Raw genomic sequence first — 13,328 nt, forward strand, 5'->3', positions numbered from 1 at the left:
GGATGAGGACTTTAAAATATCTTCCAAAACATTGGTGGAAAGAGTTTTTGTTAACCGTAGGGTTGAAGGTGGCCTATATGAAACTATTGAACTAGTATGTGAGAATACGCATTTTCACATCCCGTTGAATATGTGAATTTTCCCTTAAGGTTTTTACGATGTTAAGGTGTCGGGAATCTATTCAAATATTGTTTGATGTAGTACAAAAACCATTGGATCCATAAACAAGTCAAGTAGGACTCTAAAATAAGTATTGGTCACCAAAATTTGGTGGATGGCCCATAAGATATTCCATATGGAGTGAACTCTAGTTATAATGGGGAGTTGGACATGATTCAAGTTGATTGTTTAGAGTATCCACATGAAGATCAAAACATGGTCGGTAAAGGAAATTTTGGTTCTAATGAATCTATTCCAAGTGTTTTAGTTCATTCTGAAACCATGCGAATAAAACTATTTGATGATGGTTTATATTTTGTTACAATGGATGACATGACTGTATTGGAGCCTCTCCTTCAAAATTTAGCTCCTTCTCTTAGTATACCTAGCAAGAGAACTCCTCATATTAAATAATCTATTATTAATTAGTCCTCAGATGCACATATTACTTTCGAATGTAAAATTCAGCTAGGTTGTAATGTAAATAATATTCATCATTCAAATATTTTTCTTATTGTGGGTTTGTGAACTAATAGGGTCTCCTTAAGTGAAACGGTGAAGCCTTCTCCTACTCTTTAATATGACATAAGTTCTACTACTAGTTATGATAACCTAACGAGTCACAGGAAAAATGAGGAAGTATTTATTTATCATGAGGAAAAGGCTTTGATTGATAATGCACCAAAGGAGAAAATTTTAGATGAAGGAATTGAAACTAAAACTTCTAAAAAGAGTCCCTCCTCTACAAAAAAGAAAAGCACCTCTAAGAATATCTAAGTAGGCTAGTCCACTACTTCTAAACATGAAGGTAGTTCTTCCCATGGGCCCTATTTCATTAGATAAAGAGCTAAAACACATTCCTCAATGAGTGTTCCTAGGGGACTGGGTGATGATTTTGATAAAAACGTTCCTCCCCTTCCAGTTGGAAGCCAAAAAATATTCGGAAGGTATAGGAGAATACTATTCATGAAATACATCAACGAATACCATCAACCTTACTAGGGTACTTAGAAGATTGACCCCCTAATTTTGATCTCCACATCAAAATAGTGTCCCTTAATATTATAGGCTTGGGAGGGAAGTCCAAGCAGTTGCCCCTTTGTAGGTTCATAATCTAACAAAACTCTGATATCATCTTAATATAAGAGACTATGTGCAAACAATTTGAACTTTTACCCTATCTAATGAAGGTATTTCCTTGGTCGAACTTTAGTGGGTTAGATTCTACTTGTAATTCAGGAGGTCTCATAACTAGTTGGATGGGTACTTTTCAAGTGAAAAAAATATTTTCTTTTAAGTATGGTATTATCATGGTGGGTGTTGGCTTGTCAAGGCCTAACCCAGGTTTGGAGATGATTTAGCCAAATAAATCCCAGTACTATTGGCCCTTTCAGAAACAGTTCGTGGAGCGTGAACTGAGGTCTCACCCGAAGTAGTATGGGAGGGTACTAGAACTAGGTTTCCACACACTCGGGATGTCTGTTGGGTTCCAATGGTCTATGGTTTGACCCTGTGTGCACGTCACTATGCACTCTTATCAGTAACTCGCAGCCAGTGATGATGCCTGAGTGCAACCATACTCGGGGGCTAAATAGTGTTATTACCCAAATCCTTACTAGAAACCCAATATCAGTTGATTAAATTAGCTTATCTGTATGCTTTCATTTATATTTAATAATATTCACCATTCATACAAGAGAGCGCAATAAATAAAAAACATAATTGCACTTGATATCAAACATGTAATAACATAAGAACAGAGACACAGAATTCAGATAAAACTTCTCTTTATTATTCTTCTTCCTTGGTTACAGACTCGACTCCGCCCTGCGCACTCAGCTGCAGGGGTCCGCACACTCAGCTGCGGACTCTACTAGGCCTCTGCACACTCAGCTGCGGACTCTACTAGGCCTCTGCACACTCAGATGCAAAGCCTCTTCAAACTTCATCCGTTGGTTAAGTAACTACTTTACAACTTAGAGCCTCGCTCTATTTATACAATCCCATGGTTCGCGAACCATGGGTAGGCGGACATTACATTCAAAACTTAGGGTGGAGAGCCCTATGACTCTAACATACAATTCACGCTCCGTGCTTGCAATTCATGGAGTTTTTACAACAATATTACTCAAAACTTGGGCTTTGAGCCCCAAAACCATGTTGTGGGGGAATTCCATGCCCAACAGTCCCCCAACACAAACATTGTGACTTGCCCTCGAGTTACTCTGTTGGCATGACGATCTTGGTGCGAAGTCTCTCCAGCTGGTCCTAAATGGTCTTGATGTCTATAGCACATTGAGCTGTTTCTTGTTGTTCCTACTGCATTCTCTCTTCTCAGCCCTCTGTTTTCGGCGTGTTGTGTTGCTTCTGTGCATGCATCCCCTAAATTTGCGTGAGCTTTCGTTCAATATCTGTCATGATTTTGAAGGCTTCGTCAATCCATGGCTGGACACGCGCTTTGAGAACTTATTCTTTATGGCATGTCACGTCCACTTGATCCTTTACTGCCTTGGATTGTTGCATTCTTGCAAGCTGCTGAGTAAGGACTACTGTCTACGCAGTCCCTCTGATGTTGGGGTCCTCCTACAATGTCATGAGGACCTCAAGCACCTATTCCAACATGTTGATATAGTCGCGCACTGCACCTCCAATCTCTTCCAACCTTGTTGTAATAGAACTGGCGCACTATTCTTTGATTTCTGAGGGAGTGGAAGGCTGCGCCTTCAATTGCAGCTTGATGATCTGGAGATTCAGCTCCAGCTGCACCCTTTTTGTCTCTTCTCTCGTGTCGCAGACTCCACTGGCCGAATTGTGGATCCGCACTTCCACCGGTAGATATGCTATGATAGCCATCTCTGGGACGCGTCGACAAGCATCATCTACTGTCTGCACCAACATTTGGTTTTGCGACAGCAACTCGTTGCACTGTAAGCTGAGCTACTCCATATTGATCTTTTGTTCACTAAGAACTTGGACTGTGTGGTTCTCCCTAGTGCAAAACTCTGCTATTATTCCATCCTATAGGTGATAGAGCATTTCCTAGGGAAGTGTAGCTAGATTAAGGCCAAGGCCTTTCGTCATGCTAACCGTCATTTGGTCCATCACATCTAATGATACTAATGCTCCCTTGGGCAACACTATTGTGTTAGCCATCCTTGCGCACAACATCTGCGCTACTGCTGAAGTGCCTGTTGTGACATGGGTAGACAAGGTACCTTCCTGAGGGGGCCGTACCTGTAATCCCTAAAGTTGTGCCTTGAGGGCCCCCAACACAGTCTAATGCTCCATCATAAACTCTTGAAGCGCTTCGTTGGTGACATCGCAGACCATCTCATCGATGTGATGGAGATCACCTTTAGTTAAGTTGATCAGTTCAATGGCTAGCTTCGAGGCCTTGACCTTCTTCCTTGGACCTGATCTCTCTACGATGCGTGAGCATTTGAGTTGTGTGGATGTGGTCCCTAGGTTTGTGCTCCCTTCTGCTATTTCTATGTCCTTTGCCTCCTACCCTAAGGACATTGCTTGGCAATCCTCTGCCTGTACCGTTGCAGCCTCTGATGTCTGCACTGCTACTACTACTTCTACAGCCTTCTTCTGCTCCGTGGCTTCCTGTGTTGCTTCACGGACTGCTCTTACCTCAGCTGCCACTTTTTTTTCTGCCTTCTTATGGCCAGTTGGGTGACACACTACTTGGGATCATCCTTCTTTTTTTGTGCTGTCGCTTTCTCCAGTTCTGCCAAATCTGGGGCACGCCATTCAGGAGGCCATGTCTCCAATAAATATTACATCATCAACGACTACAAATGGTAGCTTCTTCCACTACTTCACCAGAGCTTTCCACGCCATGATGTATATGTTGTGCATATCTGGCTTGAAGTCTACAAAATTCTACAGATTATTATGCACCATAGGTGATAGGCACGACCTCCTATTGATCCACATTCAGATGCTCACCTCCATGAGCACCCATAAAATTTTTATATCGTGAATCAATTTCGCATCCTTGGTAGCACAGAGCAAAGCGTACTTCATGACCTCTTGGAAGTCTCAGTCAATGTTTAGGAACTGACTATCCTCCAGCAGTTTTCCCACTACCAGCAAGATGGATAAGAGCAACCATGTGTAGTGGAAGGTCTTACCCTATTGCTGGGCTTTGGGACAGTTTAACAAAAACTCCTCGTAGAGGAACTCGACCCAGCTGAATTGGACTTCCTCTATGCATTGTTCGGCCAACACAACCACCAACGCTGGTACCTCATTAGCGTGGCATTTTCTCATTACTTTACCGGCTAGGAGTTGGGTGGCTATGCGCACCCCCTTATCCTTGATGTTGGAGATGGCATAGTGCCTCTTCTTTTTCTCTAGCTTATACTTTACCTTCATGGCCTCTGCGAGAGCCAAATCTCTACCTTTCCCGACTATCGTCGCAGGGTCCTTTCCCTTACAGGGAAGCCGAGAAATCCAATGGATGAAGTCTGCCATGATGGGAGTAGGCTTCTCCATCCATAGATACCCATCATGCACCAAGCAGAGCAGCTGCTTGATGAGGAAAATGGTGATGGGCGCACGGTGGAAATGTGGAATCCATAACAAGTGCAACAACCTGGCCTTTTCCACACCATGCAACCATTTTCACAGCTCTAACGCTATCACTGACCCCTCCATATTCTCCTTCATCAGATTTTCCATCTCCAAGTACGGGAACTTCTTGATGTCCGTAAGGTCCCAGTCTTCAAATTTCATGGTGGGCACGTGACCTAGGTGCGAGCCCTCAAATATAATGCCATCGAGGAGGAGCAGGGTCTGGAGTGAACCCTTTGTTGCATCCAGATCCTTCGGTACTTTGGCTTTCCCTTTCCATGGAGGGACATATGCGGGCAGTTTCGTTGCAGAGCACAATGGTTAGATTTCCTCCTCCACGTCTTCTTCTTCTTCTGCGATGACAATCAGGATTTCAATCGTGACTGCCTTCCCTTTTTATTCCATTGATAACTTGTTGTGCACCGCAGATTCCTCGGGGACATGCGTACTGGTCCCATTGCCTGCTTATCCTTCTTTGGCCTCGGCTTCCGTGGTGATTTGGGGATTTCTGTCACAACCCCAACGCCTTTGAGAACATCCTGTACCATGGGGGTCTATGTGGCCTCGTCGGTTGTTCCTTCGTCAATTCCCAACCCATCCTTAGTGGCCATCATCATCTCTACATAGTGTTTTGTCTCTCGCAAACTCAGGGGCTCTATTATCGCTCAGCTCTCAACACCCTGTGCTCTACTCAACTGCTCAATGCTTAAATGACCAAGTGTAGTCTGCTGGCTAGCTCTATGAGTTTTATAGCTCCTTTTGAATTCAAATTAGACTATTCCCCCCCTTTTCGGGCCACCAATGCTTCCTTGGTAGCAGCTTTTCCCAAAAATATTTCCCATAACTTTCGTCTTAAATGCCCACCGCCTATTCCATTTGGCCTCAAATCAGAAATCTCGTCATGAACAATGACACCAACAGTCACTTCCCAGCAGACCCGCACGGCAGCGTAGCCGTCCGCGTGCGGTCACGAACCCTGTGACGTCCTGCTCCTGCGTGCATCTCTCATATCGCACAACCTCCAGAAAAAATATTTTATAGTCATGCGCTCCCTTTCAACTACATAGAGCGCTAAGATTGTCCTTCCTACAGCTAGTCAGGTGGGCACACCACCAGGGTAGGGCTTCATATCATTCTCCACCAGGGTTTGCATAAAATCCCCATCTTCCATTATAGCGATTGGCATCATGCAATCTACTATTTGCACTACGTTGCCCTAGTCACTACGTTTGGCGAGATGCGGTCTCAACCATGGCAGTAGTCTAACCAATTCACAGTGATAGCTCTCCAATTTGTCAGTATGACTGTACACACCTTGCCTTGCCATCCTCGTTTTCTCGATGAGAAATGCTTCCTTTATTTTTTTTTCTAGCTTCTTGACCCCTTCATCCATTAAAACGCTTTTCTCCCTTAGTCGTACCCGATTTTTTTCAAGTTTGTGAAGTCTAAAGTTTCCCTATTGAATTTCTTCCTCTAGTCTTATATGTTATGTTTCACACAACTATGTTATTTCTTCGTTCCAGTCAGCGCGGGCCATCGTATCTACGGGCGATGTTATGTGTGGACTTGTCTTTGCATGCTCTGCAAGGACTACAACCCCTACTTCATACTTCAGCTTCGGAAGCACTTGCATGGTCAGAGTTTTTCACATGGTCCTACAATCCCATACAACCGCTGGTACACGCAGATCCCAGTCGGTGGGTCTCACGTGGTGGACCCTGTTCAACACTTTGCAAACCTTGTCAAAGGCTTCCCCATGTATGATGTTTGGTATGCTAGGTTTTATCATGCTTCGTCATTTGTGCACTTGTCTTGCCTACTTCTTCTTGTTGTTCCTATTGCCTATGATGATAGCGGTGTGAATTTGTTCGAGCTTCATACCATACGCCTGTACCCATCTGGAAAGGTGGGCATGCAAGTTGTTTCGCCCCTCATAACTAGCTCACATCCATAGCTGAGGTTTTCAAAATCATATAAGAATCCCCCTTCTGCATTCATGCCAGGTCTCAATACTTCTCTGATGCGTACCCCACCACCTAGTAGGTGTCGCATGCAATGCCCATTTTAGAGCATCGAACTGCTACTGTTTTGGAACTGAGCTTTCAAATTTGTTTAGGAATTCATCCACTAATGTCAACCCATCATACATAGGCAAATCCCTTACCTCTGTTGTCACGCAGTGCAGTGATCTTACCATCATGTTGCAATTGAGCATGGTTACCTCGTGTAACCGATTCTGCCATCGTTCTATTTCCTCATCTGAAGCTGATGTGCAGGAGCTTTTTTGCTCCCACAAAATCCAACCATCTTCTATAGGATTCACCCAATCCTATTCCTAAGCATTTATCTTGTAGATACAGTCTAGCTCATCGTTGCACATTGGCTCTATGTAGCACGCTCCTTCCGCAGGGTCTAAAGGCACCACTACACGTAGTGACTTTTTCTCAAAAATCATTTTGCGCTTCTTTAGATTTATTACTCCATTCATATTGGTGGCCCAGTCTATTCCCAGTAGCATGGGATAGGGATTGCTATCATCAACAATCTCTATCACTTTGAAATCCACCAACACGCTCGCACCTTCAATATCCACCGTTACTCCTTGCAATCTTCCCATGTGTAAGATCTTCTGTTGGTTCACCATTTGCAATTGAATAGGAGACCATTGTAGTGCAGGTCTACCCATGCGTTCCCATGTTTGTTTTGGTAGTACATTCACATCCAATCCTAGATCCAGAATTATTTGATCCATTTCATACTCCCCGATTTTCGTAGTCAAGCTCATTTCCCTTCTTGTTCACGATGTGTGCTTTCTAAGCTTCCAGACTACACACAGTTCTCCTGACCCAGTGCACCTAGTGATAAGTTCCTACAGTCCTTTCACATCCTTGTTGTCATGAAACAATTTCATACATGTCTCTAGAAAGGTAGTGCTCATTGAAGGATCCATCTCTGGCTCTAGTCTATCCTTACTATCTGAAGTGGAGGCCTCCATGAAGCTCTTCTCAGCTTCCATGAATGTCTCTTTGGTGCACTCTAAATCAAATTTAGGTTCCTTTATAGGAGCCTTGCAAACCCACACACTTTCTTCAGGCTGCTTACCTTTGTCATCTCCTATCATGATACTGCTTCTGAGCACTATGTTTACATTTGGGTCCTCTTCACGTGGCTCGGACCTCATTATTTGCAAATTCTGAGTCGGAGGAGGCTGGAATACCCCTTTCTCGCACAGCCTCGCTATCACTATAGGGTAGTCCTATGCCTCATGATCAAACTAAGTACAATATAAGCATGATGTTCTCGTTAGATTTGTACAATTGCGGGCATAGTGCCCTGGGCCTCCGCAATTGTAACAAATTAGTTGTCCACGACCCTTTTCCTGGTCCCATTCCAACTTGACCTCGTCCACGCCCCTGAAATCCAGCACGTGCCATTCCCGCATTTGGGTCAAGGGCTCGTGCTTCAACATGCACTCTGTAGGCAGGAGTCTGATCAATAATTAGCTCATAACTTCTGCAGGTGCACTCATCATGGCCTATCGACCTGCAGAAATTACATAACAATTGTTGGGACGTTTGCATATACTTTTGCAATAGATGACAATTATCCATAGTGTGTTTTCCTCCTATCTGACAGATCGTGCACCATACTTCAAGTGTTGTGCTTGGTCCTGCTTGTGCCTCTAGTCCTAATGGCATTGGCCCCTCTCCCGTCAAGTAATTCGAGAAGACTAGACAATGGTCCTTGTCATGCCCCTGGATTTTGCATTTTATGCACCATACCTCCTCACATGCTTTTGGGCGAGTTATCCTGTCTTGTTTCAAACAATGCATTTCCAGACACAAATTTTGCAGCTGCGTGTGGATTTGTTGCACTCCCAAGGCCAGGATCTTTTATTGGGGTCTCGTGCAGTCTCATTGCAATCTCCAAAGTTCAATCTAGGTGGATAACTTCTGCTGCGACAACGTCGTTCTTAGATGCGGTGTTAGTGACACTACAAACCATGTGAGGTGTTGCCCATCTGTCAAGGTCATGTTGGCATCGCGAATCATACTCTTCAGTCTCTGATCCAGATCCCATGGGGTCTTTCCTGGAAGCATTGCAATCTCCTTAAACCTGATAATCGATTGTGTCTCCGACATTGGCCTTCTAAATTCCCTGTTCAGCGCGGCCTGAATATCTGCAATCCCCGCATTTGAATGGTCATTAGAATGCTTAATCTACCATGTTAGTGCACGATCTTGCAACTCACTCACCAATGTTGCCTCCTTTATATTGTCATCCACGACTCCTTGTGCTTCCCATATAGCCCTTACCATGAACCAAAATTGGTCCGGATCTTCGTTCCCTACTCCCTTGAATACCGACAATTTTATTGCACTCGCCATATCGAACTGTGGTGGTGGCAGAGGTGGTCTGGGCAGAGATGGAGGTAAAGATGGTGAGACTTGTGGCAATGTGGCTGGAGGTGGTAGGCGTGGAATTCGCTGCCTTATCAGACTGACTACACTTCTCAGAGAAAATTTTGCGAGCTCTTCCTCACTTTCCCACCGAGGAAAAATCAAGGGGCTATCTTCTATCTCCGTGCTACCTTTGCTTCTATAGATCCTCCCACTTCACGTAGCCCCAAACATCAATTTATTCACATAACCCACTTTTCACACAATAACATCTTAATCCAAGTGTTCAAAGATTTAATATACTTACCTCGCGGTCCTTTGAGGAAGCGTAGTTCCACCTCGATGTAGCTGACTATTTTGTCTACCACAAACTTAGTGACAAACCTCCCTATAATTTGATCAAGCCAATGGTTCACAGTGCGCACGATCCTATCTTTCGATGCTTCTAGTCTACGCACTAATTTTGGAGTCCACACAATCGGTTTGTTTAGCCTACACCTTCCCTCACTATCTGCTAGATTCGTGTTCCACTCATACAACTCAAAGGGAAAGGATGCGAAGAAAATTTCATGGATTTTCGATATAAGTACCGCTCCAACCATTGTTCCTTTGGCACTTGTGGATTCCTGTTTTCCTGCGTCATGAACTCGTGAATCTTTCTGCCTAACCACCCTTCAATTTCTTTCTTCGTTGGATTCTAGTGACACGACATCAGACAACCCTTATGCAGATCCCGGTCCTGACAACAAAACCATTTGTTGGCTTATTGGTCCCTGACCCAGGTTCAAAGATGATTTAGCCAAACAAATCCTGGTACTACTAGCCCTTTCGGCAACAGTCCGTGGAGCGCGGACTGAGGTCTCACCTAAAGTAGTATGTGAGGGTTATAGAACTAGGTTTCTGCACCATAGGAATGTTTGGTGAGTTCGAGTGGTCCGTGGTTTGACCCTGAACGCACGTCGCTACACGCACTTATCAGTACCTCGGAGCTGGTGATGTTGCCGCCGCGCAGCCCTACTCGGGGGCCGAAAAGTGGTATTACCCAAATCCTTACTAGAAAGCCAATATTAGTTGATTAACTTATCTTATCTGTATGATTTCATTTATACTTAACAATATTCACCATTCATACAAGAGCATGCAGTAAATAAACAGTATAATTTCACTTGATATCAAACATGTAATAACATAAGAATAGAGACACGGAATTCATATAAAACTTCTCTTTATTATTCTTCTTCCTTGGTTATAGACTCGACTCCACCCTACACACTCAGCTACAGGGTTTTGTACACTCAACTGTAGACTCTACTAGGCATCTACACACTCAGCTACAGAGCCTCTTCCTACTACTACGACCCAAGATACTTAGACTCTTGCTCTATGCTTCACTATCTTTTTGACTCCATCCGTTGGTTAACTAACTAATTTACAACTTAGAGCCTCACTCTATTTATATAATCCCATGGTCCACGGACCATGGGTAGGCTAACACTACATTCAAAACTTAGGGCAGAAAACCCTATGACTCTAACATACAGTTCGCGCTCTTCTCCAGCAATTCGCAGAGTTTTTACAACAATATTACTCAAAAATTGGGCTTTGAGCCCCAAACCATGATATGGGGGGATTCCATGCCCAACAGTGGGGAGACTAAAGGGCTTGACTTCTGTGTACAAAATTCTAAACTCATATGGAAATTATTGTAAACAACCCACCATAACCTTAGTGGAAATGTTGACTTATCCAATTTCTCTTATACTGTTAGAAAAATGGGATACATTTTTGTTTTTATCTTTTATTTTATCAATTCTCCTTTCAAGGGCTTGGATTATTAAATCAAGTGTACAACCCTTCTTCTGCAGTAGAGTATTATAACTCGAATAGAGACATATATTAACATTATGGAGAGCCAATTATTTTTGTTATATATACATATACATATACATATAGATATAGATATACATATACATATATATATACACATATATATATACATACATACATACATACATACATATATATATATATATATATATATATATTATATATATATATATATATATATATATATATATATATATATATATATATATATATATATATATATATATATATATATATATATATATAGAGAGAGAGAGAGAGAGAGAGAGAGAGAGAGAGAGAGAGAGAGAGAGAGAGAGAGAGATCTATTTATATTTATATTCCTGTGCTACATCTTAAAAAGGGATACATCAATAGTATTATGGCATCATGTCACCCTGACTCAGCAACTAAATCCAATGGTCCGTAATGATTGGGTGGGGGGGGTGTGTGATTGACAACCCGGGTCAATGTACTCGACCATTAAAAATGTGGGCACATGTCTCAATCCAACCTAAGGTTGTAAGGCTTCCATCAGATATTCCTTCGTGCTTCTATTGGTCTGGTGACTAATACCAATTGTCCCACCCCATTCCTCCTTGCTAATGTCACAAGGGAGGGCGTGTCACACTCCACCTGCACCATTAGATCCTGGAAGAGATCAATGACTTGCAATGTGGGGTTCCCTCCCTACTGACGTCACAAAGGCACACACCGTCAATTTTGAGTGGTGAATCTCCATAGTCTTATGGAAGTGGTGGCTCTCACAAAATCAGACCTCAACACTAAGACCTCTACTCACCAATTCCTTCCATGTCATCCTAGTCTTGTTCTCCGAGTGTTTCTATTCATATGTTTCTTTATTATCTGTTAGGGCCTCATTACTAGGATTGCATGTATGGTGGGCCACCCAACCCGTTTTCCCATTATCCATCCATTATGGCTTCGAATGCCACCATTGTCTGTTGCCTTGTCACCTCGTTCCATTTTTAAAGCTACCCTTAAAAGTCTCCAAGGTAAATACACCGGCCTCAATTGTCCTAAGGCCCACCCTGCACCAATACCATTGTAACTAAGATTGCGTGGAGGCCACCATGTTCTAATCCATGTCATTTTGCACCTTCGAATAAAACTCCACCTATGAACTTACTGGACAAATGTCGACGGGATGAGATATAGGGTGGGATTTGTTACAACCAATGAGATTGAAGCTAGAATAACATGGAGGCAAAAATGTGTTGCCCTCACATTATTCCACCCCTTTTCTACAATCTTCCCCTTTTAACTTATGGGGAAAATAAGCTTTGGATCATGCCACCCCTCCTTAGCCCAATAATGATGAGGCAAAATTTAGGCACCCAATACATAGCTTCCAGAGATAGGTTTCCACTAGGTTGTTGGAAAATTGTTATCCTATTAGAGCTATAAGGTTGAATTCCCACCTAGATTCCTTGAATTGATATGCCTATGGCTTGGCTACAATGTTTTTGCAACTGTCTGAGCTACACCAATGTTCCACCATGGCCACAATGGATTACTGAAGCACCCACAGGTGCCATCCCTCTTCATCTTACAACAGAGCTACTCTTCTAGAGTCCATGAGATTCATAGGATACTAAAAGGGACACACAAATATTGACATTCCTTGGAGGGATGGGGAAATCATTTTGAGTGTTTGAATACAAGCACGTTCTTTTTGGACATGCATATAATGGATAATTTCCAATCCTTGATCATGTCCCCACTTAGGGACAAGGAGTTTTAGGCATGTGTACGCTAGAAACTTTTCACCCGCCCCTTGCCAAGAACTTGTAGTGAACTCTCGAAGGCCCTCTAACCCTTCTTCCAAACACGATGGAGCACCATGTGATTCACAACAAACTTACAATAAATATTATTTTCTTCCAACCTAAGAAGGTTTAAAAACTTTGCAGATAGAGATGAAGTGGATCTATAAAATTGCGGGGATATACAATTCAATTCAATCCCTCTTCTGAGGTTGTTCTCTACTTAAGACTGCACACAAATCCTATTCAAGTGAATAATGCAGGTCCAACACTAGGACATTTATCAAAATTGGCTGGATAAGCCCCTCATGTAAAATCATAAGTTATTAAAGTTAAAGTAAGGAAAACCTTAACATTATCCCACTACTTCATAATAACAACAATGGATTTTATCCAACAAATTTATTATGTTGTACATAGACCTTAACAAAATAGGTGGTTTTCGATGTAATTATCAGACTCCAATAAAATAAGTTCTAATATTAAGTATTACTGCAATAGAATCAACATTCTCGCATGATGTTCCAATTCCCTC

The sequence above is a fragment of the Pinus tabuliformis genome, chromosome X (genome assembly GCF_031772625.1).
Source record: "Pinus tabuliformis cultivar Carrire ecotype Pingquan chromosome X, CPIR1, whole genome shotgun sequence".
Classification (NCBI taxonomy): Eukaryota; Viridiplantae; Streptophyta; class Pinopsida; order Pinales; family Pinaceae; genus Pinus; species Pinus tabuliformis.